Source organism: Panthera tigris, chromosome B2 (genome assembly GCF_018350195.1).
Source record: "Panthera tigris isolate Pti1 chromosome B2, P.tigris_Pti1_mat1.1, whole genome shotgun sequence".
Taxonomy (NCBI): domain Eukaryota; kingdom Metazoa; phylum Chordata; class Mammalia; order Carnivora; family Felidae; genus Panthera; species Panthera tigris.
Genome location: NC_056664.1, coordinates 127,840,746 through 127,868,415, shown reverse-complemented (window position 1 = coordinate 127,868,415; position 27,670 = coordinate 127,840,746). Strand labels below are relative to the sequence as shown.

Genomic DNA, 27,670 nt, shown 5'->3' with positions numbered 1-27,670 from the left:
GAAGCCGTCTGTCTCTGTCATCGTCCTGGGTTGTGCTTCATTTCGTTTGGTGTGCCCCTTTTCAATGTACTGGGCTGTTACTCCTGTTTATAAATCTTTTAAGTGTGCGCATTAAAGAAGTAATTATATTGTCATCATAATTTATAGTATGCCTGAAGTCAGTCACCTAATTAAACTACAAAAGAAGAGAGGTGATAGGTTCCTGTGCATTTATTAAGTATTACTGTATGCATTATGCAAGGGTTTTGAACCAAGTAACAGAGAAAACTAAAGGGGAACACCAGTCTTTAAAAGTTTTCCCATTTCTGCTCTTCTCAATTGAGTAAGTTGAGACCCTCACTAGTTAGTAGCATAACCCCAATATCTTTTTGGTTAATTATTAATGAAATTATGATTTTTGTGTCTTTCATTCAGCATTTTCTTATAATGTTCGTGACAGCATTAATGCACGCCACCCCACATCCCAACTGAATAAACAGTTAGAAGTATAGCAGAAAAAAACATTTGAATTCATGGGTATAGCAGTCCAAACTCTATCTTGCGTTACAAGAATGGCAGCGTGTTAGACACCCAGTGTCGTTCAGAGGAGATTTGGTTTCCCCAGAGCAATAGTGACTGGCAATATACTTATTTTCTTATTAGAGAATAAAAAACTACAACAATGAAAACAAAAACCAAATAGACTGTAATAAAACTCTTGCTAGAGGAAATGACTTTTGAAGAGTGTATTTTTTAATTTTAAGCTCCAGCACATGTATATATATTGATTTATTGTAGGAGGTGAGAATCGATCACTTAACGTAGATATTTCAGCCTCTTGGGAGGTAATTGCAGTTTGTAACAGAATGGGCTGAATTTGTTCTTTTGGAGTTTGGGCCTTTGAGGGAAGGAGAATACTGAGGGCCATAATCAAAGTATCATCCAGGCAAGTGACAGTGAATTTTCCCCTCCTTGGGAAGGGGAGGGGGGATTGAACTAAAACTCCAAAGAAGGCAATCTTTTTTTTTTTTTAAATAAACTACAATAGAGAGCAGAATAAAAGCATTTAACTGAGATATGCACTAGAAATGTGTATACCTAGAAGTTACCGGGTGCTCAAAAAATTATTGAATGAACAGGTGTCACTCACGTGGAAGATTGCAGTTTCTTTATTCTTCTATGTGCATATAGGGTACCCACAACTTATAAACAGTTTTATTGGATAAGATTTATTTTTCTGTGCTAAGTCACAAAAACTGAGTTGACCTGTAAAGCGCTTGCAGTATTAGTAATAGGTAAGGAGTTACATACCTGGGTGTGTTTCTCTGGAAAAATGCGTTCTAAGTGACCAGCTGTGATATTGGAGAACACGACTCTTTCTGCTATTGTGGAGCAGTGTCTCTCCCACTCCTGATTGTTTTGGCTACTCCTAGAGTTCTTGGTTGAAGGGATCTGGGGAGGCTCCTGCTGACATTCCTGTAGGCTGGAGAGTCGGGGAGAGAGCCAGTGAAGATGGTTCTAATTCAAGGCTACAGAACAAGGGGAGAGGCCGGCAAAAGAGTGAAATCCTCAACATAGGTAGCAGAGAGAAAAGAAAAGGATCCCCCTACGATCCTTCTTCTGTTTTGACTGCTTACTGGGTGGTCTTTCCAATGAAAGAGGCAAAGGTAAATCACACATGCTTAATCTGAAAACTGCTCACACGTATATATCCTTTTAATATAATCTTTGTTTATAGCAGTGTAAACATCGTTCCATCCTGGAACAAAAGCTACAGAAAATAATAAGGATGAGATTTAAATAAAGGTTTTGCTCATAAATGTGTTTTAGGGACACGTGGACTATAAATATTCCTTGAATCAGTCCTCAGTGGAATGTGAGCTTTTCCGTAGAAGGAAATACATCTTATTTCTTATAAGATCCTAGCACCTGCCCCCAAGTTACAAAGAGTAGACCCTGAAAATGTGTACTAGGTAAAAAGCATGGTTAGAAGAAGGTAGATATGAAGTATTGTGAAAATCTTGATTTGATACTTTTGATTTACTTTAAATCTGGCATGACATTTACCACTGAATTTGACCCCTTTGGGGAAGGACTTTCCAAATTTATTTATTTTTTCCTGAAAACTCCATTAAATCTGTAGAAAGATTCATAAGTTGATATTTGCCATGCACTGTCTTTAAAAATATTTTGTCATATTATATCTGGTATGCTTTTTAATTCTTCAGAAAGCAGTATTTTAGAAATAATTTTATGCAAAGTAACTATTAATAGCCATTGCTTCTTTAGAAGTTAATTCATAATTTCCAAAAAGATTTGAGGTTTGAAAACAAAAACAGTGTGTATGTTAATGTCAGGAACATTGACAAAGCTGAGAAAAGTTTTGGCTTGTGTTTAGGATTTATATTAAACTCCAAACTACTATAATTAGGAGTTCCTTTATGCATATAGTTTTGATATTTGAGGTTTCAAATTAAATTTTGTGGTGTATTATGTTTGGAGCTGTGGGCAGAGCATTTATAAGAAATATATAACCAAACCTGTTTTTTGCCATTTTTATACATTTCATTTGCTACAACAGCAAACCCATTACACAATATATATGTATTTTAACTGTTGAAAGTAGTGAAATTGTTTCAGGAAGAACTGACACTTGTCTTTCACATCTGGAACCTAGTACAATAAATTTGCTTCATTCTTCCTTGTAATTATATTAGCTAAACCCATGTTTCATTTATGAGTGTTTCTTGTCTGCTATGGAGATTTATATAGTGGGGAAAGAGAATTAGGGCAGAGAAAAGATTCATATATAAAATATTGATAACAGAATCTTAGAGATGGCCAAGCTGATGTGCCCCCTTAACTTTATAAACCTATAATTTCCTGAAAAAGTTTTTTCAAGTAACATAATAAAAATCTAAATGCTGTTTTATTGTTGTCGGTTGTGGTTTTAATCATTACAGAAATCAATAGCTCTCAAGCTCTTTTCCCCATCTTCCTGCAGCTGCCCCGAGTACCCATCTGCTACTACAGGTGGACCAAATTCTAAATTCTAGTAAGACTGCCACACTGTCTGGTTTACTTACTTACCACATCTTTCTTAGGAGTCCACTTGGAAATGGAATCCTTTTCTTTTCTTTTTTTTTTTTTTTTTAATTTTTTTTTGAATGTTTATTTTTGAGGGAGAGAGACAGAGCATGAGCAGGGAAGGAGCAGAGAGAGAGGGAGACACAGAATCTGAAGCAGACTCCAGGCTCTGAGCTGTCAGCACAGAGCCCATTGTGGGGCTTGAACTCACGAACCGTGAGGTCATCACCTGAGCTGAAGTTGGACGCTTAACTGACTGAGCCACCCAGGCGCCCCGGAATCCTTTTCTAAAAAGAAGTTCCATACACTGAATTTTATCTATTTATAATTTGAAAGTATGGAGCTGGCGACTTAGAACTTAAGACAACATTAACATTGTTCAGAGGGAGAGAGATAATTTCAAGGGCGTTTATTAATGACTTGGAAAGAAAGTCAAAAGAGATCTATGTTGCAGAATGCTATTTTCCTGCATCAGCCTGATTGCAAAATGTATATGTCTCTTATAAATTTGTGTTACTTGTATGACGCTAATCTGTCTTATCCAAGGACACCTATAAGAAACAGAATTATTTTGTTTGGCATGTGATGTTGCTTGTAGTTCATCAAATGTTATTGCATTAGATCTTTGATTTATGGACACATGGCATTTAATTTTTTTCATATATAGAAGCTGTGGTTTCTTCGTCTCAAGCCTATCATACATGTATATGCTTGAGCTCATCATTATTAGTACATTGCTTTTTATAGATCAATCGTGTTGAGTATTAATATTGGGGAAGGCCATTGTAATTGATCTGTCCATGAGTAGGGAAAGATTTTGCTCCCTAGTAACAAAATATATGACAATGATTATGTTTATTTCCAAACATACAGAAGCAAAGAGGCTTTGTTTTTCTGATCAACATTTTCCTATGTGAATGCACTTAAGCATTTGAATATGCTGTTTTATTGCCTTCATGTGTCACTGTTGTTATGTGGCTGGCTGTGTTTTACAGTCATCTGATGTGTGCATGTACTAAGTAGATTTTTAATTTCCTTGAAAATTGATCCAAGTCTTCTGTGAAATGGTGGTTGACTTAACTTCTGTTTCTCTTTTATTTTTTTCACAGTTAAATGAAGCACATAGGAATCAAAGAGGATTTACCTTATCTTAAAAAGTCTGTTTATTACTTAGCCAAGTTGCAAAATTTGTTGGGAATAAGGCCTACTCCCAAGGCTAGTAGTATAGTAATGGATACCTTGTGGAACTTTATAATATAAGGGTGCATATAAGTAATTTTTAAAAATCTTGAAACAGATGATAAGTACTATAAATTTATTTCTGCTCATTTAAGTTCTTATCTTCTTGGTTCTTCTTAACATCGTAGGAATCACGTAAAGTCAGCGCATGTACATTTAAGTATAATTGTGGCTTAGCATTTTTCTTACCCCTTTTATAGTTCAGGAAAAATTTAGAAGGTCTGAAGGGATAGAGGAAATGAATTTCTGCCTTTCTTTTATAAGGAGAATTTATGTGAGGAAAAATATTTGCATTTTCCCTATTGTGAAGTTTAACCAAAGTGAAGATTTGACTTTGGTTAGAATCCTTCCCTGTCAGTGACTTTCAAAGGATATTACCTCAACTTCTTGCCTAGCAGGATAGCAATAAACATTTTGTTTTCAACTTCCTTTAATTTTTTTTTTTCCTCTGGTCCTTGTTTTGACAAGTTTACGTGGCTCAATTCTTATTGCCTTGCCTGTGAGCTGATGCTGTTGGCTGAGGAAATACCTCGGACTTTTCTATTAGTGACCAAAAGTGAGAGTGTAGGTAAAAGAAAAAATTAGAGACAGAAATCTGTGTTTTACTCCTTTTTATATTTCTACAATGTCTACACGGACCCTAGCCCCAAACTAGGCAATCGCAGGTAATTCGTTTAACAATACTCAGTGGATGTTTATTGAGCACCTGTTATGTGCTGGGTCCTGAGCAGTGAGCAGAGTCCAGTTTCCATCTCCAGGAGCTCTGGGTTTCTAAGAAAATTGGAAGCAAGCAAACTATCGTACAGTAGGTGAGGGTTTCCACAGAACTGGGCGCAGGTGGGTAGGAGGTGAGCTAAAGGTGGTCATGAATTAACAGTGTGTGGGGGGTGGCATTCATTCTGAGCAAATATTAATAAGTCACCTGCTATTTTCCAGGCACTATTTAAGGTGTCAGCGATAAGGGGGTAAACAAAACAGTATTGCCTCTCCTAAGAAGCTTCTGTCCCAGTATGGGGAACAGATATATATGCCCATCTTCCTAGGACGTATGCTCTATGTGTATGTGACTAATTAGGCGGGGAGAGAGTTTGGGAGAAGGTGACATCGGAGCAGGGACTTTATGGGGTCAGGCAGAAGGAACTGCCACCCTTGTAATAATGTGCACTGCATACATGGGCCTAGATCTCTCCTGGAAAGAAAGGAATTAACGTCTCCAAGCGAGGAAGAGGAATATCTTGGAGTAATTGAGATGATATGTCAAGCAGGGCACTTGATGCTGTGTGCCATATTAAGGCCACCACACTCCAGCCAAGCTCAGCCAGCCTGAAGGTGCCATTGTCCTGCTGCCATTTCTGGCCCCGGCCATCGAGTGGCAGGGTGTTCCCCAAGCCTGGGCTGAGATCCCCTTTCCAGGGAGGGGCTCCCTTCCTCGCAAAGCCCCCGACCTAGTACCCCCAGCTCTCTCTCCCACCCACACCTTGGCACAGGGCAGGTGTTGGCTTGGAAAGGATAAATCTGACCTAAAATTAAACCCTGAGTTATAATATATAAAAAAAAAATGCCCATGATTAGGTGTTTACAGCACCAAATCTTCAACAATTAAAGAGAAAAGGTGTGGGTGGGGTAAAAAAATAGCAATACCCACACTCTGAAGTTTTTGAGAAAAACAGGAAACTAGTCTTTTTTAACCAGTGATGCCCAGAACTGGTTATTGCAAAGAGGGTTGTTTTTCTAATGCATTGTGGTCAGCGCAGCTGTGCCAGAAGTAGATTTCTGCTCGTTATGACAGCCGTCTGTGGATTTCTTTAGCTGACAAACCTATAGACAGGCAAGCGTAATTATCAGCAGTAACCTGGTCATTATGGCCGGATGGTGCTTGGAAAACAATTTGCACAAGTCCTGAAAGCCCGTGAGAACACACAGAATAAGAGCATTTGGCGAACACACAGCTATTTCCGGGAGTTGTGAATGACCCAGACGTATGAACCATACAATAGCTTATTGTAGAAGGACTGTTTCAAACCTCTCTTTATTTGCATTTTTATTTTAAGTTGACGGATAACACTTGAGCAAGTGACATAATATTTTTTTCTAATTTGCTCATTTACTCAAGCTCTACTTTCTAACAGTGTTTTAGACCTCTTTATTTTTTGCTTATATTTGCTGGTTGGTGGCAATGAAATGCCAATTTTGAAAAGTAAATGTGAGATCCCAGAGATGTTGTCTGTCATTCTCAAGATCTGAGAAATGCACCATCCGCACTGCATTTGTGGACAACATAGGAGAAATGATCACGGAAGGGACCGTTTGGGCAATTGTGGATTAGCTTCAGCGTTCTTCTGAATAATGTGAAATGCTTCAGAGCCAAGTTGAGATACAGTAGTTCCCTTTATCTGCCCTGCATTCATGCACGGAAGACTAGGTTAGTACAGACTAGTCACAGAGGTTTCCCTTCAACTTCCTGTGTGGGTTCAGGGTAACTGGGGAGCCCCTCTAAACCAGAGTTCTCCCTTGCAGGCCATTTCTTTGTGCATGTGGAGATGTCATCTTTTGAAGGATAAAAAGGGGCATTAGACTTTTGGAAGTTGAGTAATACAACCTAGATATCATTGCTTATTGCATTTTATGGTCGCCAAGCCAAGCATTTGGTCTGTGCGTTGAAGGATTTACGCTTGTCTGTTTGTATCAGACTTTACAGACTTTATCTCTTTAATAAGGTAATTACTCACGCTTCTCTATGGTGAAGCTTGTTTGCAGTGCTTGATCCAGGCAGTGTGCCTGGGCTTAGCAGTGCCCCCTGTCCAGCTGACTGCCCAGGCTGCTCCAAAAAAGGCAATCATCACAGCTATCGATTTTTGTAGCACATTGGTCACGTTAGCGTTCTCTGCCGTGAGAGGGAACTCAGCTCTTGGCATCTGTCTGCCTGTTCATTTTACCAGAAAAGTACTGCACATAGAGTCTTCGGTCTTTCAATGGCAGTAACAGGAGTTGAGAGCATTCTTTTCCCTCCTTTATCTTAGGGTGGCCTGGGGAGAGTCCTAGGTATAGCTAAGGGGGGAGCAGTAGGTGAGAGAGGGGAACAGGTGAGAAGGGCTCCTCTTTTTAACCCCTTCCTGTCTATTTCTCAGTGAAATAGGGTGAGAGTACCTGCCATTTCCCCCTTCAACAGCATGGGGCAGAAAGTAGTGAGACGGTGGTTGTCAAGAACTCTCAAGTGCAGATGGCAGGTGTTCTAAACAGTACTGGCTCTTACTGAAACAAAATAAGACCAAACAGAACACAAACCCAGAAAGCAAACATGCTTTATCACAAGGCCTCATGTTCCAAACACATATTAAAATGCTGGTGTTTCTGCTGGAAAAACATAGCCCTGGGAAGCTGTGATAAGGTCGAAATGGCAGAAAAATAGATTTTTTTTTTTTAGTTCTACTTCTCCTTACATAGGCCCCCACAGTGGCATATTTTTAATGCATTTTCATATTCAGATTTTTAAAATCTTGAGGACAAGAAATATCATCTTGTACTTTTCACACTTGGGAGGGCCTGAGTATGTCTTTGACACTGTTACTTTTAAATAGCCACACTAAGCATGTGAACAGAAGCATGGCATAGAAATCTCAGGGGGCGGAGCGGGGAGGACACTCACGAAAACAGTGTCCATTCTTAGTGAATGAAAACTGTCTCAGCAGACCATTCAGTCCTGCAGAGCAGCTCCCTAGAACTAGAATTAATTTGGGTCTCTACCCAATGGTTCTAAATACGTAAAGTATTTGTCCCTTACATGTAAAGGCTCCTCAAATTGGTGTTGTTGCTGCCTTCCCATTTTGCTCTTGTCTGCGATTTTTATTACAAAGACACAGTTAAAAACACACTGTACTCATGCTCTGTCCTTCCTAATGAGAAGACGGTGCTCGGGAGGTGATGGCTGTCTGTGCAGGAGGTCGTGGCTGACAAGGCCAGTGTGTAATGATTAGTCCTTTCCCTGCTGCGCACGCATGGAGATTGTTCCTTGATTTCTTGCAGTCATCACTTCTGATACAGCCTGGAGCCAAACGGAGACTTGCTCTGTCAGGCTTGGGACCATTTTTCGCTTTTGTTCAAAAAGGCTTCTCTTGTGGGACTGCTCACTGCCTGGGTCTGCTGTGTTCACAGACACCCCACGGTGGGAGCCCTCACCGTAGAGGGCTTCACAAGGTAACTCTTTCGCCAACTTTCTTTGGAGCAGCCCCCTTCTCGTTACCATCTAGGAAGAAAACGATCATGGCAGTGGGGATCGAAAGGGAGGCTGGAGATGACTAAGTCAAACTCTTTCTCTGTTCAGTTGAAGAAAGAGAGGACCAGAGAGAGGTTATGTCCCTTGTCCTGGTCATGGAACTACTTGTGCCCTGTTTAGTGAGCCTGCTTTCGCTCTTTGTCACACACCCAGCCCAGTAAAGGCTTTCCTGGGGGAGGTGATTGCTTTAACACTGGTGTGTGTCATAGGCATCTCTGGAGCTAGCTGACACACCTGGGTTGTGACTGGATGCTCAGTGAGGAGTCCAGCGGCTGTTTCTGGAAATGCTTAAGAAGCAGGATGTGGCATCAATGGCAGGGTTTACGTTCAGTAGGAGCCTGGACAGCACCCTGTTCTAGAAAGCTGCAGTTCGGTCCCGGTGATACCAAGTTTATGCCATACATACCCTTACTGCAACGCTCTCCACGTGTGGCTCTCTAGATTTCATTTTTTCAGTTAAAAATCAAATGTCATCCTCTGTTAATTCTGAAGAATGATGTTGATCGTTTATAGAATTTCTTGTAGGTGACCCTGATTTGCACAATGGAGTTTGAGTGATAGAGTGATCTGCGGGATTTGGGGGCTATAATCATGTGCTTAGACACATCATGAGCACAAAAACAAATAACAAAGTTTACTGTAGCACAGTTATAGACTTAGAGGGTTTCTCAACTTGGTCTATTGAGATTTAGGGGTGGTTGATTCTTTGTTGTGGGGGCTGCCCTGTGCATCGTAGGATATTAACCAGCATCAGATGGTCTGTACCCTCCAGGTGATCATAGCATCCCTCCCCGGATTTGATAACCAGAAATAGCCGCAGGCATTGGCCAGTGTCTCTTGGGGGACAGAATCACCCTGGTTGAGAACCTCTGTAGACCAGCAGTAAATCTGAGGAGCATTGCACATATGCTGGCCTGAAGCAGATTCTCATTTACAACATAAAGCTTGACTTTTAGAAGCCAGAGAAGGAAAGTAAGGATTGGGAGGGCTAAATCACCAAATGACGAATTTTCCTAATCCTAAATCACCAAATGACGAATTTTGATACAGTGAAAAACAGCCCAGACCAGGGGATTTCCCCTGCTGGTTTGTGGCAGGAATTCCCTTTCTCTTCCTCTTGCCCTCAGCTTTAGGACACTTCCTTTTCACCACACAGCCTGTGTCTGACTCACCTATTCTCAGGGTCATCTCTTGTCTTCCACTCTTCTCTCACCTCAGTTGCTACCAGTAACTGGACCACCATTGCTGCCTTTGCAGAAGCCGACTGCCACTGAGATTCTCCCTGCTGATGCCCCTGACCCATCACTGTGCCCCCGAAGAATGTGTCTTGCTGTTCTTATATTATTATTTACATCTCAGTGTTTTACCTAGACTTTTATGGGCCATGTAGGAAAAAGTGAGGAGTAGTTTCATATCTTATTGATTCAAGTCCTCAGTGTGACTGTTTTTTCTAATAAAAGCCATGATATATAAGGCAATACAGGTTCTGTAGTACTCTTACTACATCCCAGCCTTAGGCTAGCCTGGGATGCCAGTTACTATCTGTGACACTGGTTCTAGAGGGCTGCATTCCAAATTTCAAGCAGTAAGCATAAAAGTGAACTTTTGGAACGTGACTTAAGAAGGAGCCATTTTGGCCGGCTGGAAGATGAAGTTTAATTGTCCAGCTTGTGCCTATTCCAAGTGAGTTCTTCACCAAAGTCACAAGGAGACTCTCAAGGAGGCAGCTTAGACTCCCCCTTCCACTGGGACTTCCCACCCTAAGTCCCAGACTTGTAGGGCATACAAGCTGGGCAGACAAGGTTTGCTTCTCTGATGTGGGAAAAATAGACATCTGGCAGTCTACTGGGATTCCATTTGGACATGCTGTTGTATATAATCTTTGCCAAATGGACTTAGTCTGCCAGAGTCTGCCAAAAGAGGAAAAGACAAACACCTTAATCTATGAACTAAGACACTAACTGAAGGAAATCGTAACAAAACAACTGGAATCTTAGCAGGTTCTAGAAAGAGTAAAAAAAAAAAAAAAAAAAAGATACATGTTGTACAAGTATGCAATTAAACTAAGGGGAGTTTAGATTAATTAAAAGACAAGAAGAAATACCTTGCTTTTTGTTTCCACATCAAATAAGAAATTTTTACCTCAAGTTTGTCAAAGATTGAGATGTTTATCACTTTAGACTAGAAAGGTCCAATGGAAAAGGCTGCTACTCCAAGACTTGAAAGAGTCTTCCAATTCTGACAAATCCTATCTAGTTCCCCACCCCCCCCTTCTCTCTGCATTTGTCAAATTGCACAGATTGGTGTGTTAGACTCAGTGATAAAACTGTGTAAGCTAGAGTAAGAGAATGGTGGCCAGCGACTTCTTTTGGGAAGTTTCTAGATCACCTGTACTGATAATTTCCAAATTGGATTCTGGATGCTTTGGGACATTTACCAGTTTTGAGAGAAAGTATAGTTAGTGGTGGATTTAACATGTGTCTGTTTTAACCACCTGTATATTTGAGGCTTGAGATCATGACAGGAGGGATGCTTACCTTTCGTATTTGAAATTGTGTACACTTAGAAGAGAGTTGCCTTTCTCAAATACGATTACATGGATGCCATGATTACATGGCTTGTCTTTTGTTACAGGATCTACACAGTAGCAGTCTGTTTTCAATGTCTGTCCTTCCCTAGCCCCTAAGTCCTATGACGACAAGAACCACAGCTTTGGGAGTACCCAGTTATTGTTCGTTGAATGAATAATTGAATACATGATGGGAAGAAAAAGAGTTCATCATGAACATTTTATAAGAAAAGCGTATTTTTTAATAGAAAAATTAAATAAAGACATTTCCCAATAACGAAGTGAAAACACAATTTAAAAAAATATCATGTAGTGAAGTTTTGTTTCTTTTTTGGAAATTTGCGGCTTTTGTTTAAGAACAAAGAAATGCATTTTCTGGAGAAGGAGAACATGACATGCCCTCCAAAATTAATCTAGTGGAACATAGGCATATAAAGTCCTCCGAACCCATAAATTTTGGCCTTACTTTATAGTAATAAACACTTTTCAGTGCCAAAGTAAATGAGGACAACGATCTGGGTAAAAGAATACTCTTTGAGTTGTAGAAGAAAGATTTTTATTTTGTTGCCCAATTTAGAGCCGCGACCTTCATTCTAAGTGTGAAAGTGCTCTATCATTGCTGTAGACAGACCTGTTTGGCTCAGCTGAAACCATTCCATGTGGCTCAGTCATACCAGTATAGATAGTGAGTAATAGGAATTGTTCAATATATTACACTTCCTTTGGATTGGCACTGGTAGTTCATTTGCCAGGTTGGAATCATGAGTGGAGCTGAAAATTGAGGGCAAATAATTGCTGGGTAGCTTGGATTTCTTCAAAGCAAGCATCTTTTTATATTGCTACTATGTATATGTTTTCAAAAGCACTGGTGTTGAGTCAGACTCACTGGATTGAAAAAAAGCGTTTTCAGTCCCTGGTGTGAGGTAATGGATAAGTTCCTTAAACTTGAGGCCTTAAGTCCTCTGTAAGGGAGGTAATGTTAGTGCCTGCCTCATAAAGGATTTAATGAGAAGATACACATAAATCACGGAGCACTTTGCCAGAACACAAGGATTCAGTAAATGTTGATTATTTTTATCATTCTGTGTGATGATTGTTTCAGACTCCATTACTATTTCTAGGTCGTTCATTTTCTTCGTGTTTTCAGTAGTAAGCTCAAACTTTTAAGCTTCCTTTTTATGGAAATCAGAGCAGTCTAAACAGAGTCTAGGCTGCCAGCTCTCTGCTACATCCATAAAGAAATGAGATGATGCTTGGTGTAGATGTGTGTGTCTAAATATGAGAGCCACAATCCTAAGTCTTTCCAGACTGAGGGCAGGTGGACCCCGCTCTTGGCCGGGAGTCAAATCCTATTACCAGACCTTACTTATTTCAGGCCTGATAAAGATACTTCCTCTGGGTGATTTTTTTCCCCCTTACTTAAAACATAAAGGGAGTTGGAAAACTTAAAAAAGAGTACGAAAGAACCTCTCATTTTTATATTCTCCAGAAACCAATTTGATAAATCATTTTTTTTTAAGTTCTAAAGCAGCACTTTTCCTTCAATTTTTCACCACAAAAATAAAACTGGGTTTTCGGTTATAACCCTGCAACACAAACCATTACACTGTAAAACTCCATTTTTTACTCGGTATAATTTCTTGTTTACTCTTTTCAATACAGGTATTTCCTTATTAGGAGACAAGGGGTAAAAGCCACTGGGGCACATGATACCAGCCTGAGCAGAAGGAGTTAGTTACTAGGTGCTAAGTGTGTGAGAGGTCAGTGGAATCTTTAGGGTACCTCTTCAGGAATTTTCTTGGTACGCTCACTAATAACTTGTAATTACCAGGCTTAGGAATTGCCTCCTATCAAGATGGCTGAATCAAACGTTTAAAAGTTTCAGAAACAGGCTAGTTTGTGCCTCTTCTTTGTGTCGAGCAATTTCTTTAATCTTGCAGAATTTAAATTCGGTTTTGATATTTCCCACTGGAAGTTCTTATTATGGCATTGCTTTAAAATTTGCTTTCAAATAAGAGATTGAAATGGATGATCTATACAATTTTGTTCAGCTGGCAAATTCTACGATCAAAATTTACCTTTGCCTTTTAGAAGTTTTAGGATTTCTCCAGTGTTGTATGGTTTTTACTGGTTGTTCTTTGTCTCCCCAAATCAATAAAGCAACATCAGTAGTTAGTTAATTGTTGAGAATCTGAAATTTTCCTTTTTTAAAAAAATTGTTAATGTTTATTTATTTTTGAGAGAGACAGAGCATGAGCGGGAGAGGGGCAGAGAGAGAGGGAGACGCAGAATCCAAAGCAGGTTCCAGGCTCTGAGCTGTCAGCACAGAGCCCCATGCGGGGCTTGAATTCACGACCTTAAGATCATGACCTGAGCTGCAGTCGGACGCTTAACCAACTGAGCCACCCACGTGCCCTGAAATTTTACTTTAACTCAGTGAAGTCTTAATTATGTCTCTCCACTGTGGCCAACATTTAATCCAGTCAAATATTGTTAGGATGGATACCCTTTTTCCCCCCAGGACCATAGCTATTAAAGGTCTCTCAACTTGGAAAATTAAACGTGCTCACATATTTTACATTTTTATGGTAAACAAACTAGAACCAATAATCCTAATGGCTTTCTAGCTTCTACATTGCCTATCTCAAGTGCATCACAGTTTTGGCCACCTGCTTTAGAAAGGAAGATCAGTGACCTCTTAATTCTGAAATTCAGTGAAACCTTTAGTCTTATTGGATCTACTGTTGATTTGTACTTGACTATGTTTATCATTTAATTTTTTCTCTGCTTGGCCTTGTGACACTGTGACCTGTCACCCTACCCTGTTACCTTGTTCCCAGCCCCTTCTCACATTCCCTGTCTTTGTGGCTTTTCCCAAAGTGCAGCCATGGGCCTCTTCTCTCGGCAGCTTCCCAAACCGTGTACCCAGGCCTGTTGTTTTAAGTATCACTCTAAATGCTGATACTTCTAATGGCCTTCCAGACTGGGTTTTCAGCCCAGGTATCCTGTGGCTTCTATATCTATGTGTCTGCTTGGACAATTTCTACTTGAATGTTTCTAAGGGCATCTCAAATCTAGTTTGTTCTAAAACTGAATATGCTCTGTTTCCTCTCAAACTTGTTTTTCTCCTTGTTTAGGTTGGCAAGCTTCTGCTGATTACTCCAGATCCATTTCAAGTATATATCCACCCTCAACCCTTTCTTGACACTCACCCCTTGCTGGGGCCCTATTGTAATTTAAGCTACAGCACTTTTCATCCTGTGTGTAAATCAGGTATTCACTGAGGTCAGAAAACACATATGTGTACCTTCTGATAGTAAATGATTGTTGAGGGGCATCTGGCTGACCCAGTAGGTAGAGCATGCGACTCTTGATCTCAGCATTGTAAGTTCAAGCCCCACATTGGGGGGTAGAGATCACTTAAAGATAAAAATCTTTTTTTCAAAAAAGATTGTTGAATATGTCAACAGATGGCAGAAATAGTAAATTATATAGATAACTGAGAAATGAAGCAAAATCTTTATTTCACCAGGCAGAAAAGTTTGTAAGTGGTTAGATATTCAAAAGATATTTTTAATAGTTTTATAAAAAGTGAAACCATCAGCTGTGTTGATTAGGTGTAGGCCCGGGGACTTGAGAGGGTAAAAGTAGCTTCTATTTCCTTCCTAGACTCATGGTTCACTTGGTTCTTGGACTTTGTTTGAATGGAGACTCATTCATGGAATTGCGACAGCAAGTGGTTTGTCCAGTGACTTTCCCAGCTATTTCAAAAAGCATCTAAATGCACAGAGCAGAACTCAGCTATCTGCTTGGGAGAATATTTAGGTGCAATTATGTCCTATATACCCTTCCTCCCAGGTATTCTACATTCCCAAATGGGGCTATGTGGGTCAAGATAAGGGAATGATGTGGCTTCTGTTTACTTAAGTAGGAAGTAGTGAAAAATCATGACTTCATTTATAGAGATAACCCCTGCTCCACCTTTCTCTCCCTCCCCGCTACACACAGATAAGATTGTATATCTGGGTGTGCCAGTCATACCCATTTACGATGATCTCTAAGCCCTTAATATCAAGTTCATTCTTTGGTAATGGTACTGGTACCTTCGTCACATCGCACAGAAGGAGCATTAGAAAAAATTAAACAAAAATTTTTTTTGACCTTTATTTATTACTGAGAGACAGAGAGACACAGAGCATGAGCAGGGGAGGGGCCAAGAGATGGAGAGACACAGAATCCGAGGCAGGCTCCTGGCTCCGAGCTGTCAGCACAGATCCTGACGCGGCACTCGAACTCACAGACCGCGAGATCATGACCTGAGCTGAAATCGGGACGCTTAACCGACTGAGCCACCCAGGCGCCCCAACATTAGAAAAATTTTATTATTGGAATCCTTATTTTGTTGGGAAGTAGCTTCTAACTAAATGCAGCAGGCATCCAGATACTATGTATAAATCCATGTTAACTTTAAAAATAAGTCTTAGCAGTGAAGACTGATCTATGACTGTCTTACATTTAAGGTTAAGTTCCCTGCACTAGGATGCTGGAGCATTTCAGAATTATGTAACCGTTTCCCTTTTGGCATTCATAAAAACAAGAAGCATGTTTCCAGAGGTCATCCCACATTGAGCAAAAATTTTAAATACATGAATAAAAATTCCATGTGGCTTTTTTAACACTAGAAACTTCACATAGATTTGTAATTTTGATGTATTTTGTAGTCTTATACTGGTTTGGTAGTCCTTTATCAGGAACAACAAACAAAACATCCTGTTTTTATAATATCCAGCATAAATCCCAGGGGAGTTATTACAGAAATAGCTAAGGTTCTTCCTATATCAGTTAGCAGCTTTTTTATTTCCATTATTTAATGTTTCTCTTCTCTTAGAAGTGTGACTAAAACAAAATCGATTTGTGTCTTCAGGCACTGAAGTCCTGCTAAGTGTTAATTGTCCAGGGTTTTTATAAAGGGCTTGAAGATAACACAAGAAAATGTAGGGCCTGACCCACGCACTAGGGCAAAGGTGACCATTTTAAATTGCAAATATTTGTAAAACTCTTCCTTTCTTCCTTGTCATGGTTTCCTCTTTTTGAAACTTACCAGGATTACTTTGAGTGTTTGCTTATGTGAAAATATGTGAAAATTGAATAGAAAAGATATTTTCAAAGGGTTGTGATATGGTTTAAGGATGGTGAAACAGCCAGAATGATGATTCAGAAGCTGAAATTAGCTCTACGTTTTGTGCAATCAAGTAAAACTCTGTACCTTGGCCTTCCCCACACTGGATTAGCAAGGAGCTGGAAGCTGTTCCACCCCCAGCATGCCACTGTGGATGACACGTGGGGCCATGACAAACTGCTGCCTAATCGGGGCATGTGCTGCTGACAGGATAACCCTGAGGTACAGGGTGGATTAGAGTTGAGTGATCTCAACTCGTATTCATTTCCTCTGAAAGGAAAACTCACAAGGTCCTCTCTGTTCTAATGAGCATATATGCAGTGAGGATTCTCATGATGGTGCCCGTCACTCCAGTGGCCATGTTTGCCTTTGATGCTTGCTTCCCTGACGGGGCTCCAGGACATTGATAGCATTTATCCTGGGCTTTAGGAATCTCATTTTAAAACCACGGAAGGGAGAATGATTGGTTGCTTTTTCTTTTACTCTCTCACAGATTTTTTTTTCCTTAGTTGGTTTCCTGTAGGTTTTGGTGCAGAAAGCTCTACCACAAAGTGAGGAGGATAGAAGATGATCCTTGAATTCACTCCGTTTCTGTTGAGCAAGTGGTAAACTTTTCCAGGTACAGCCTCTCAGGTCCAAGAGCTGAGTCATGTTTGTGACTGGGAGTTTGATGCTTCTCACCTTCAGTTCTTGTTGCCCAAAATGAGGCGATAATGCTTTGTCCTGTCAAATAAACAAAACTGTCAGGTTATCATTAACATGGGTCGCCACTCTAATTAAACAGAACTGATGGGAACTATCTGGGAGGATCTTAGCAATGGAGCAGTGATGTTTGCATTTAAATGATCTTAATTACCCCTTAGACTTCATGCCCTAATAAGATGAACGGGAGAATGTCACATCTCACTTAGCTGTATTGTTTTAGACAGTGGCTGCAGGCTGAAAAGGACCAGAGTGCATTAACTTGCACTGTGGTGTCTGCTTTTGGAGACAGAAGGTTTGGGAATGTATTTTCTTTCCCTTTCTTTTTCTTTCTTTCTTTCTTTCTTTCTTTCTTTCTTTCTTTCTTTCTTTCAAGGAAATTAAATCACAGCCCTGACAGGAGAGGGTGAAATCTCTGAGCAGACCTCCCCAGTGCTTGGAATTTACAGACTTCTACCACGTCCCAGTTTGCTATTGTCCTAAGGCAACACACTCCCCTGCTGCTCTTTGCGTCTTTGGCTGCTGGCCAGCCTCCCAGGGCCTCCGGCTTTGATGTGAGGAGCAGACTGTCCTCAGGCCAGGCTGTTGTTGCCCTGGCCTGGGCTTTACTCACCCAGAATGCCAGGAGGGATGTCCTGTCTCACAGTATACACTTCAACAGCTCTCGTCATCGTCACCGTCACAGTCACCGTCACTCCCAGGGCAGAGGGAGCCTGCCTTTGTGTCATCCACAAGTGGCTGCCTCCAGCTGCTCAGCTTTGCTTTGCTGGCTTTGGTGCTCCTGGTTGGTGGTGGGGGTGGAGGACTCTCAGCCTGGGGAAGGCACCGGCTCTGCCAGGTCGGCTGTCAGACTGCAGGGCCTCCTTGGCAGGGCTCAGGGGAACCGACCAGGCAAGTTGAACAGCTTCCTCTAGGGACATTGCATCGACCTTCATTTGATCTAGGCCTGGCAGCCTGGTTAGTGAGGACGTAAATTCTGGCTGAGGAAGTCTTTCTTAACTGAACCTGTTTCCCACCATGGTTCCAGGCTTGCAGTTAGAGGTCTGTGCTGTTGTAAATTTAACTCCTGTGACTTCTGGTAGTATCTGTTGCTAATTCTAAAAGCAGGTGTACCCATAAACACAGAAGACTATAATGATACATACCAAAGAAGTAAAAATGGCATTATGCCTTAAAACTAATGAAAAGGCTAGATCCAGGTGGGAGAGAAAGAAAGAGAGAGAGAGAGAGAGAGAGAGAGAGAAGGAATTTATCATTGATGAACTGTCTTCTGAAGGGCCAATTCAATTCAAATAGAACTGCCTCAGAAAACTGAAAGCAGACCATATCTTGTTCTGGTCTAGGTGCACTGTATCTTTATAGGGTTGGTAACAGCATTTCCCACAGAAGGGGTTTCTTGCTTCTATTCTAGTAAAACCCATTCCCCAAATACGTCTCTTTCCCAACCGTTATTTATTTATTTTTCTTTATATGAAGTTTTACAAAGTCACAAGGTTGGTGGGTTTGTTGTTTTCCCTAATGAGAACACATTACATTTTTGGCAGTCAAGTATGAAAACGATTATTAGCTCTTTTTTGCAGGAGTTGGGGAATGCAGCCTGCATGATGCCATGACCTAGTTAGGGGAGGACACCTGAAAACGTTCAGAGTAGAAAGAGGAAGACATTTGTAGAAGACAAACTTCACGGTCTTTTTAGGGCATGAGTGTTGGCATTCTGTTTAGTGTTTTGCAAGCCATTCATGAGTAATGATTTAGTGTGCTCGTAGTAATATCTTTTTCTGGTTGGTCAAGAGTGCTTGTATGTGTGTGTGTATCAGAGTGGGCATTTGGTAAGTCCATTGGTTCATCCTGATACTAGAGCCTTATTTAGCACAGCTATAGTGATGCATTTAACATCACTTTAACATTCAAGTCTAGATACTTTGAAATTGCAGACTTTTGCCATAATCCATTCCTAAATTACATCTTCCAGCAAACACAGGGAGGTTTCGTAGGCAGGAACCGGTAAGGAGAGGGGTGCTGGTAAACCAGAGTTATGGCATTTCACATTAATCGGAAATGCAATATTTGCCAGTATTCCATATGTCATTTCTCACTGCTTACAATAAAGTGACGTTGGTAGTTCCAAAGATGGAACTGGAGGTCAGTAAGATTGTTGACCTGTCCTGGGAATGCTAGAATGTACCGTTTCTCCTTCAAACACTTCCCTTCCCTCCTGCAGGTTATAGGTACCACCTCTCCCTGTAATTTCTTTTTCAGTAAATAAAGTTTAGAGATTGAGTTTTCAAGTTTATAGTGACCTTTGCAATCTTCTGGTTTCTTTCTTTCTTTCTTTCTTTCTTTCTTTCTTTCTTTCTTTCTTTCTTTTCTGTTAAATCCACTGGACAATATATCGAACATATTGTAGGTTGACAGGAAAAAAACTTTCTAAGAAGATTTAAAAACCAACTAAGGTATAATTCATTAATAATTTCATTCTGTTTCTGGATGTGTTTTCTTTCCCATTGTCAGCCAGTGTGGGAGGAAAGGGAAGAATAATGCCGGAGCTGAGGGTGTGTGTGGGTATGTGTCATCTAAAAGTATTTTATAGAAAAAAAAAGTGTTTATTTTTATAATAAAAGTAAAATTCAGTGCTCCAAATCACAGAAGTCTCTTAATTCTATTGTAGTGAAAAGTTATATTCCAGTGCTTTTAAAATTGTTAATCATTAGAGACATATGTTAATCAAAAGCATACATATCATATGCATACATATGCATAAATATATATATAAAAATGGTAATTTTGTGCTACCAGGCTTAAGCCTAAAATGTCATTAATAATACTGTTGCTGTTGCCAGTGGAGAAAATTTGCATAATATTAAGGCACATGTACCCATTTCTTTATTCCCTGGAATAGCATTATAATTCCCAAACTTACAAAAAAAAAATTTTTTTTTGAGAGAGAGAGAGAGAGAGACAGTGCGAGTGGGGGAGGGGGCAGAGGGAGAGAAAGAGAGACAGAATCTTAAGCAGGCTTCACACTCAGCATGGAGCCAGGTGCAAGGCTCAATCCCATGACCCTGATGCAATGACCTGAGCCGAAATTAAAGGTTGGACACTCAACCCACTGAGCCACCCAGGCGCCCCCAAACTTACAAATTTTAAACAAAGTCAGAAGTTCCCTTCACCTAGTTAGAAGTGAATTCAGGTTAAAATTTCAAATGATAATATCTGCATCTACAAAGCAGTTTTCTCTTTTTGGAACTCTCAGTGTCCCTTCCAACATTGCCTCTTCTGGTCCCCTGCTCTCTCCCTGTCACCACCACCCTGAACCTGGGGCTTGATCAAGTCCAGCCTGATCTGGGAAGCCATTTGCCACTCTTCTAAACCCTACAGAACTCTTCCTGTTCTCAACTTCTGTTATACTTGGAATCATTACCACACATTTTAACATTCAGCACTTAATTTTTTAAAATAATTTTTAATTGTTGACTCAGGGCTTTGTTATTGTGTACTTTGTTATTTCTTAAACAGCTAGAACAATGGTAGACACCTTGCAAATGTGCTTTTATTTTTTTTAAGTTTTAATTTTTTTAAAGTTTATTTATTTATTTTGAGAGAGAGAGAAAGAGAGAGAGCATGCAAGCAAGCATGGGAGAGGGGCAGAGAGAGAGGGGGAGAGAGAATCTCAGGTAGGCTCTATGCTATCAGTGTGGAGCCTGATGTTGGGCTCGATCCCACGAACCCTAAGATCATGACCTGAGCTGAAACCAGGAGTTGGTCTCTTTACCGACTGAGCCACCCAGGCACCCCACCTTGTAAATGTTCTTAATTGATTGTTATTTCTCTTGTGTGGCTGTTGGTAAACGGTTATTACAGACTAGAACCGCTCTTCTGAAAATGTGGACCTCAGACCAGCACATGAGCATCACCAGAGAACTCCCAAAAGTTGGACCCCATCCAGACCAATAGAATCAGAATTCACATTTTAACAAACTTCTCTGGTGACTCATAAGCATGTTAAAATTTTAAAAGCATTGTCGAGGGGCGCCTGGGTGGCTGAGTCGGTTAAGCATCTGACTTTGGCTCAGGTCATGATCTCAGGGTTTGTGGGTTCGAGCCCCACATCAGCTCTGTGTTGACAGCTTAGAGGCCTGGAGCCTGCTTTGGATTCTGTGTCTCCCTCTCTCTCTGCCCCTCCCCCGCTTGCATTGTCTCTCTCTCTCTCTCCCTCTCTCTCTCTTTCAAAAATAAATAATAAAACATTTAAAAAAAAAGCATTGTAGAGGAAGGTTTCTCTTCCTCGGAGGGGTAGAGACCCCAGGAACCTTCAACTCTCCCTTTTGTCAGTGTTGTATTGTGGTCATTTAGTATCTGGCTGTATTAGGGTGAAACTGTCTGTTCTTACAATAACAATGAGGTTGGAAATTTATTCTTTACATAGAAACTGCAACCTTTAAAAATGACCAGAGTATTAAGACTGTATTTATATTCTGATTCAAGACAACTTTAGATCCAAATCATTAAAATCCCTTTACCTGGCTTCTTTCAAAATTCTCCTACTGAAGAGCAAAAAGTATATGATTTCCTTTTCCTTTTCCTTAGTTTTCCTTTTTTTTTTTTTTTCTTTTTACACTTGAAGTGCTTACACCCACTCAGCTTGCTATTTTGAACTCTGGGAAAGAAAATTTGTGGGCATCTTGCAGTCTTTCAGGAAACAAGGCTTAGATTAAATATTTGCCACATTTTCTATGTGTTTCTTTCTTCAGGAAATTGGAGGAGCACATCACTCATGCTTTCAGTCAACCTGACACATAGTATGACGTTCACAGTGTGGATGGAAAATAGCTTCTGTCCTTATTTGCCTACCTTCGCACAGATATTCCTGGTGTTTCCCCTCCCATTCTTCTATTTGTCTTTCCTTCCTTTTCACTATGGTGTCTAGAATTCTTCAGGTACTCATACATTTTATAAAATACAAGATTCCTTGAGAGTCCCCAGGTTTGGTATATCAAGGAAGAGGAATAACACTTGGACATCATTAAATGTTCGACAATATGTAGAGTATTCTTAGTCAAATTTGAGTTTAAAAGATTAATATAATTTAAGTTAGGTGCAGTTCATTGTTGGTTTTGCTTTACCTTTGAACCTAGTTCACAGCAGAAATGAGAGACATTGGGATCGGAGATAGAGGAACATACTAGGTATCTCAGCCCTTCAGCTATGTTTTAAATGAATTCAGGGCTGCGTCTTGTGGATATACCAAGAAAATAATATGATTGGAATATGATTGGGGTGGTTGTGTCGTTTATACACAGTGTAATCTCATCTTTGTTGAGGCAATTAAGATGTTTTATTTAAGCTAGAACTTACAACACTTTTCTGTTTAATCAGCGTTTGCCTACTTGTAAAGAATATTATTCAGAGGATCTGGTGACACAATTCAGTTGCTGGACTTGAGGAATTCAGTGTTTCCAAGCAAGTGAAATGGAAATGAGGAAAGACACAGAACCAAGAGTCTTTTAGAATGCAAATGATTATTGAATGTGAAAAATGTAATAAACATAGAAATGCACCATAATACACTGTTTTTGACATGGCAGAACAAAATATTGAAAGGATGCCTCTATATATGATTCAACACAATTCTATTCAAACTTTTAATGGGATTTTTTTGGGTATGGCTGAATGTGGAGGGCAAATATTACACTTAATCAAATAATATAATCAGGGAAAAAAGGGTAAGAGTTTTGCAGGTATATGTGTGCATTTAAGGAAATATCAAGGAGCATTTGAAAAAAAGAGAGCAAAAATAGAAATCTTGCCCTACTGTAGATTCAAATAGACTGTAAAACAACAACGGTAATTAAAACCGCCCAACACATTAACAGCAAGTTCATAAGGTAATGTCACTCACATTATATGTACTCAGTCTGAACAAAGGTTCCAATTTAAATATGTAGATCAGTGTGACAAAATGGGAAGCCCATCATGGATCCATTATGAGACAATACAGAGTTAAAATATAACATAGCAAGCTTAGTAAATAGTACTGTGGATAACTTGGAGTTTGTCAAAAATATTTGAGTATGTACTTCCTGCTGTGGATCCAAATACATGCCAGATATATTAAATGGTTAAAGATCTAAAAATAAATAAACTTACAGAACAGTTTGTAGAAAAGTTAATATATGCATCATATTAAAGGGTCATTTAAATTCACAGGAAAAAATAGGACCAAAAAGTAGTCAAATTATATGAATAGAGATAATTTTTACATTAAAAATGAGAGACAATGAAATTATTTTTACATGAGAGAATGATTACAGTCACCATTAACATAAAAAGGCAACCCGAAAGTACCATTTTACATTAAATAAACCACCAAAGAATTTAGTCATATAAAAACATGAGGTTTGGTGGAAATGCAATGTTCAGATATCGTTGGTAGTTTTGTAGGTGATTTCAGTCTCTTGGAATCAACATGGCTATAAATGTGAAGTCCATAAAAATACTCATACTCTTTGATTTGATAATATTATTTCTGTTACTCTTTTAAGGATGAGTAGTATCTCTAGTGTTAAAAATAAACAAGAACATCTTTAATGTTCCTGCATATAGAAATGGTTAAGGAAATGACTAAGTGTGCTGACTATGAAATATTATGTGGCTACTAAAAATGAAAACTATATGAATTACATGAAAATGTAGAACATGTGTATCAAATAATAAATGAAAACAAGTTAGAATGCATTGTTGTTATATGTGTGTTATGAGAACATCTATGTGAAAATATGCTTATAGGGACAAATAAATACTAGATTAAAATTTTTAAAAATGAAAATAATTATGTTTGGGTGATGGGATTAAGAGGGTTGTTGTTTTGTTTTTTTTTCTTTTTTTTTTTTTTTTGGTTATAAATGTCTTCAATGTCATTATGTATTTCTAAAGAAAAATAATATAAATGACTAAGTAGGGCAGCTGTATTAACTCTGGCTGTTAGGGCACTGCTTCCCAAATGTTATTTTGGAACTCTGCCAAAATATGCCAAGAGGTTTTGGGTCTCTAACAGTTCAGTTATTCTGTTTCTTTATTCTCCGTGGCCAGGTTTTTACTAGATTTACAAAGAAGCACGTTACTTCTAACCGTGATGCAGAGGGTGGTGTGGAGCCGGTGGTATTTGCTGACCTGTTCCCACTCACTTTGCACTCGTGGCCTTCTGCATTTCCTTCTCATCCTAAACTGGGAAGCATCTTTAGTATCATTGGTGCTCAGAGAAGCTCAATGATGTAAAGGGAAAATAGTGGAATAGTAGTCAGGAAGTCTGCCTTCTAGTTGCATGACCTTGGGCAAATGACTGTGACCTTCTGAGTCTCAGTCTCATCATCAATAGAAGGAGGGTGTTTGATGACCTCCTTTGGACCTGGATTAAGGATATGTCCAGAGGTATAAAGACATCAAAGTTCCCAACCTTATTCCAGGGTGCCAAATGCTACTAAACGAAAGCGCTCTCAGGGAGTGGTCTGGTCAACTCAGAGAGCATGATTCCTCTATACTACATGGGGTAAATCATTAAGCTAGAGAAAGTCACTTAGGTACAGCATTGTGGCTACATCTGATTTATTATATATAAATATAGACCAATCGGTAACAAGCATGATCAACTATTAGCTAATGACAAATTACTCGATTGTTTAGACTACATAACTGACGGTACCACACAGTTTCAGATGCATTTAGATTTTCTGATGAAGCCAAAATACCGCAGACTGAGGTGTTTTGTTTTGTTTTTTCCTTTTTCCTCCTGTGTTGAGGCAGGCAATAAAAACAAATTGAAGGTAAGAAGGTTTAGATTCAACTGCTTTCATCAGGTTATAAAATTATTTTAGGCTCTGCACTACTGTGTGGTATAGAAATTGTAGAGAACTTATTGTGGTATCTTAGGTGTCATTGCTCATTTCTAAGGAAGTGAACATTTCTAAAGAATGTTGTATTGTGGTTTGTACACATGAGGCTCACCTGTTATGCAGGCAACAGATCTGTATCTTCTGTGCTAATTAGGAACAGTCATTCATCTGAATCATCCATACAGATGACTAATATATTTTGTACTTAACTGCTTGTGAGGTTTGATATGAGGTACCATACATTAGTAATATCAACACTGAAATATTCCTAAGTAATTTGAAATCACAGACCACTCCAATAAGCATAGTCAGATTAAAACGACAACATACTTGCTGTACTATAGATGTAAGAGCTTTTGAGATACTGGCTTAATGACTGGCCACGCTCAAGTCATTTAAGTCCCTTTATGGGGCAAGAACTACATGTTAAGAGAACAGTACGCTAAGAAATAAGCAAGCACAGAAAGGTGATGGTAGATCTAAACTTTGGTACAGGTCAATTTCACTTATGTTGACAAACCAGCGAGAAAAGGATTCCTAAGAATCTTCAAGTCATTTTGCATCGTGAGGGGAAGCGCCCTCACGCTTTCTTGGAAAATGACTAACATAAGGCTATAAGTTGCTAAACAGTGTACTAGCCCAAAGCCATCATGGCAAGAATTCAGAGGTGACACTATAAAGCCATCTTCTGAACATTATTTGAAACAGCTTTTGCAACTTCCATAAAGGCCTAGAAAAGTACAAAAATATTTTCACAGCTCTAGATATTCAAGTGTGAGAAATGTGTGTGTTGTACCATTTGCAGCTCCTTTAGGTGCTTATATTTGTTGATCCAGGATAATTTAAAATAACCAAACCGTTTGACTTTTATCTTGTCATATTTATGGCAAGAACCCTAGCATAATAATCAAGACTGTTTGTCTCTGTGAATGAAGAAGTCTTTTGAGATCATATCCATCTCAATTTTCTAGATAATTATTTCTTGAACAGCAGTAAGTCTAGAATCTAGACATTGGATTGTCTTGGAAGTGAAAATGTATTTCCAGTGATTGCTGTGGATTTCTACTTAGTATGTATAATTATTGCTATTTGTCTTCTCCACTGTTAGGAATGTTTTTGGTTTGTTCTGGGTTAGGTTTATTTTTGAGCATCTACCTTCTAATAGTGGATAGCAAATCTGTATCAACCTTTATTAAATACTGAGATGAGCTCAATTAATTTCACTAATAGGTGTGGTGGGATTAGTGGAGTGGCAATATGTAGCTAATTCCACATTGCATAATAAAAAATCATGTGCTTATGGCTTTGGAATAGGTTTTTAAATTTTCACATGGATATGGTTGGATTTGATGTTCTGGGACTTTAAAACATACTAAATCTATCTTGGGGAGACTTGATTCGGGAGTAGCTGGACGCTGTCCAATTTTGTAATCTCACTCTTCTGCTCAGCCTTCCAGCATCCCATTTATTTTAGGCTCTCATCAGTTGAGATATAGCTTGCTTTCTCTCAAACTTACTCTTGGAACTGAAATACTAGGTTAATATTCGGGCTTCAGAAAAGGTGTGTCTGCCGGTAAGGAAAATGGAATTAAATGATATTATTTATAAACCATAAGCTGTTTATGGGTCTGTAGGAGAATAAACACTCTCTGTGGGAGACGAGGTATAACCTTCGAAGAATGATTTGGAAATTCATGCATGCCAGTGCATTCTCTCCAAATGATCTATCTAGGTATTAGTTTATATTCCTCAATAGAGATTATGTGTAACTACAGTTTAACTGTTTTAAGGAATAGCAGCCTACGCATTTTAATTGCATCAGTAAATTAATAAGAATCAATGAGCCAAATCCCAAAGCAATCGGTTGCCATCTAATTTTACATATCCTAACTTGCATTATATAGTCATTGTTTCTGTGTGTCAATCAGCACTGACAATAAAGTCTCTGCTCTCACATTTATTGTGTTATTTTATTGTTTTCTCTATGCTTGCATATTCATTTTATCCAAAACTGGTAAATTTCAGTTGGCAGATGCTTTTGTTGTTTTATACTTTTAAGCAGTACAGTAACTTGGGAGAGGATTTAACAGTAATCTTGATCTGATTTCTGTGTTGTTAATGTATTGATCCTATGCTACTCTGGCTTAAACATTATTTGTTTTTCTTTTTGTTTTCCTTTCCTCATTAGGTGGAGTCTTTGAATTTTTAAAAAGACAATGGTAATCAGATTGACTTGAAAAATCAAGTGAATTGACTTGGTTGGAACACTCTTTTACCGATTCAGTAACATTCAGCTGCTGGGTAAGTGGAGTCAAGTTCTTTTTATATGGTTTGATTTCAGAATTTTTGAAAAGATCTTTCAAGCAAAATATTAAGCTTTATGTGAAACTTAGGCAGTAATGATTTGAGGCCCTTACTACCCGTGAAAGATGTCTGGGATGCTATCTAAATGAACATGTTTGCAAGTTTTTACAATATTTCTGGAAATATCCCAGTTAGAAAGATGAGAAGATTAGAAAATGTGGTCATTGATAGCTGGGAACATATCCTTTTATTTACTATTTTTTTCTTATTTTTGTTTTGTTTTTAAAGTTTGCTTATTTATTTTGAGAGAGAGAGAGAAGGGGAGGGCAGTGAGAGAGAGGGAGAGAGGGAATCCCAGGCAGGCTCTGTGCTGACACAGAGCCCAATCTCATGAACTGTGAGATCATGACCTTAGGCGAAACCAAGAGTCGTACACTTAACTGACTGAG

The 27,670-nt window shown here is 39.2% G+C and overlaps 1 protein-coding gene across 1 annotated transcript in view; it reads left to right on the top strand.

Moving 5' to 3' along the window:
• Nucleotides 1–27,670, top strand: part of HIVEP2 (HIVEP zinc finger 2) — a 203,613-nt gene that overhangs the window by 85,774 nt on the left and 90,169 nt on the right. The window contains exon 2 of the mRNA XM_042987240.1: nt 27,106–27,218. The gene's annotated coding sequence lies outside the window, so the exon portion shown is untranslated. The remainder of the gene's footprint in view (nt 1–27,105; nt 27,219–27,670) is intronic.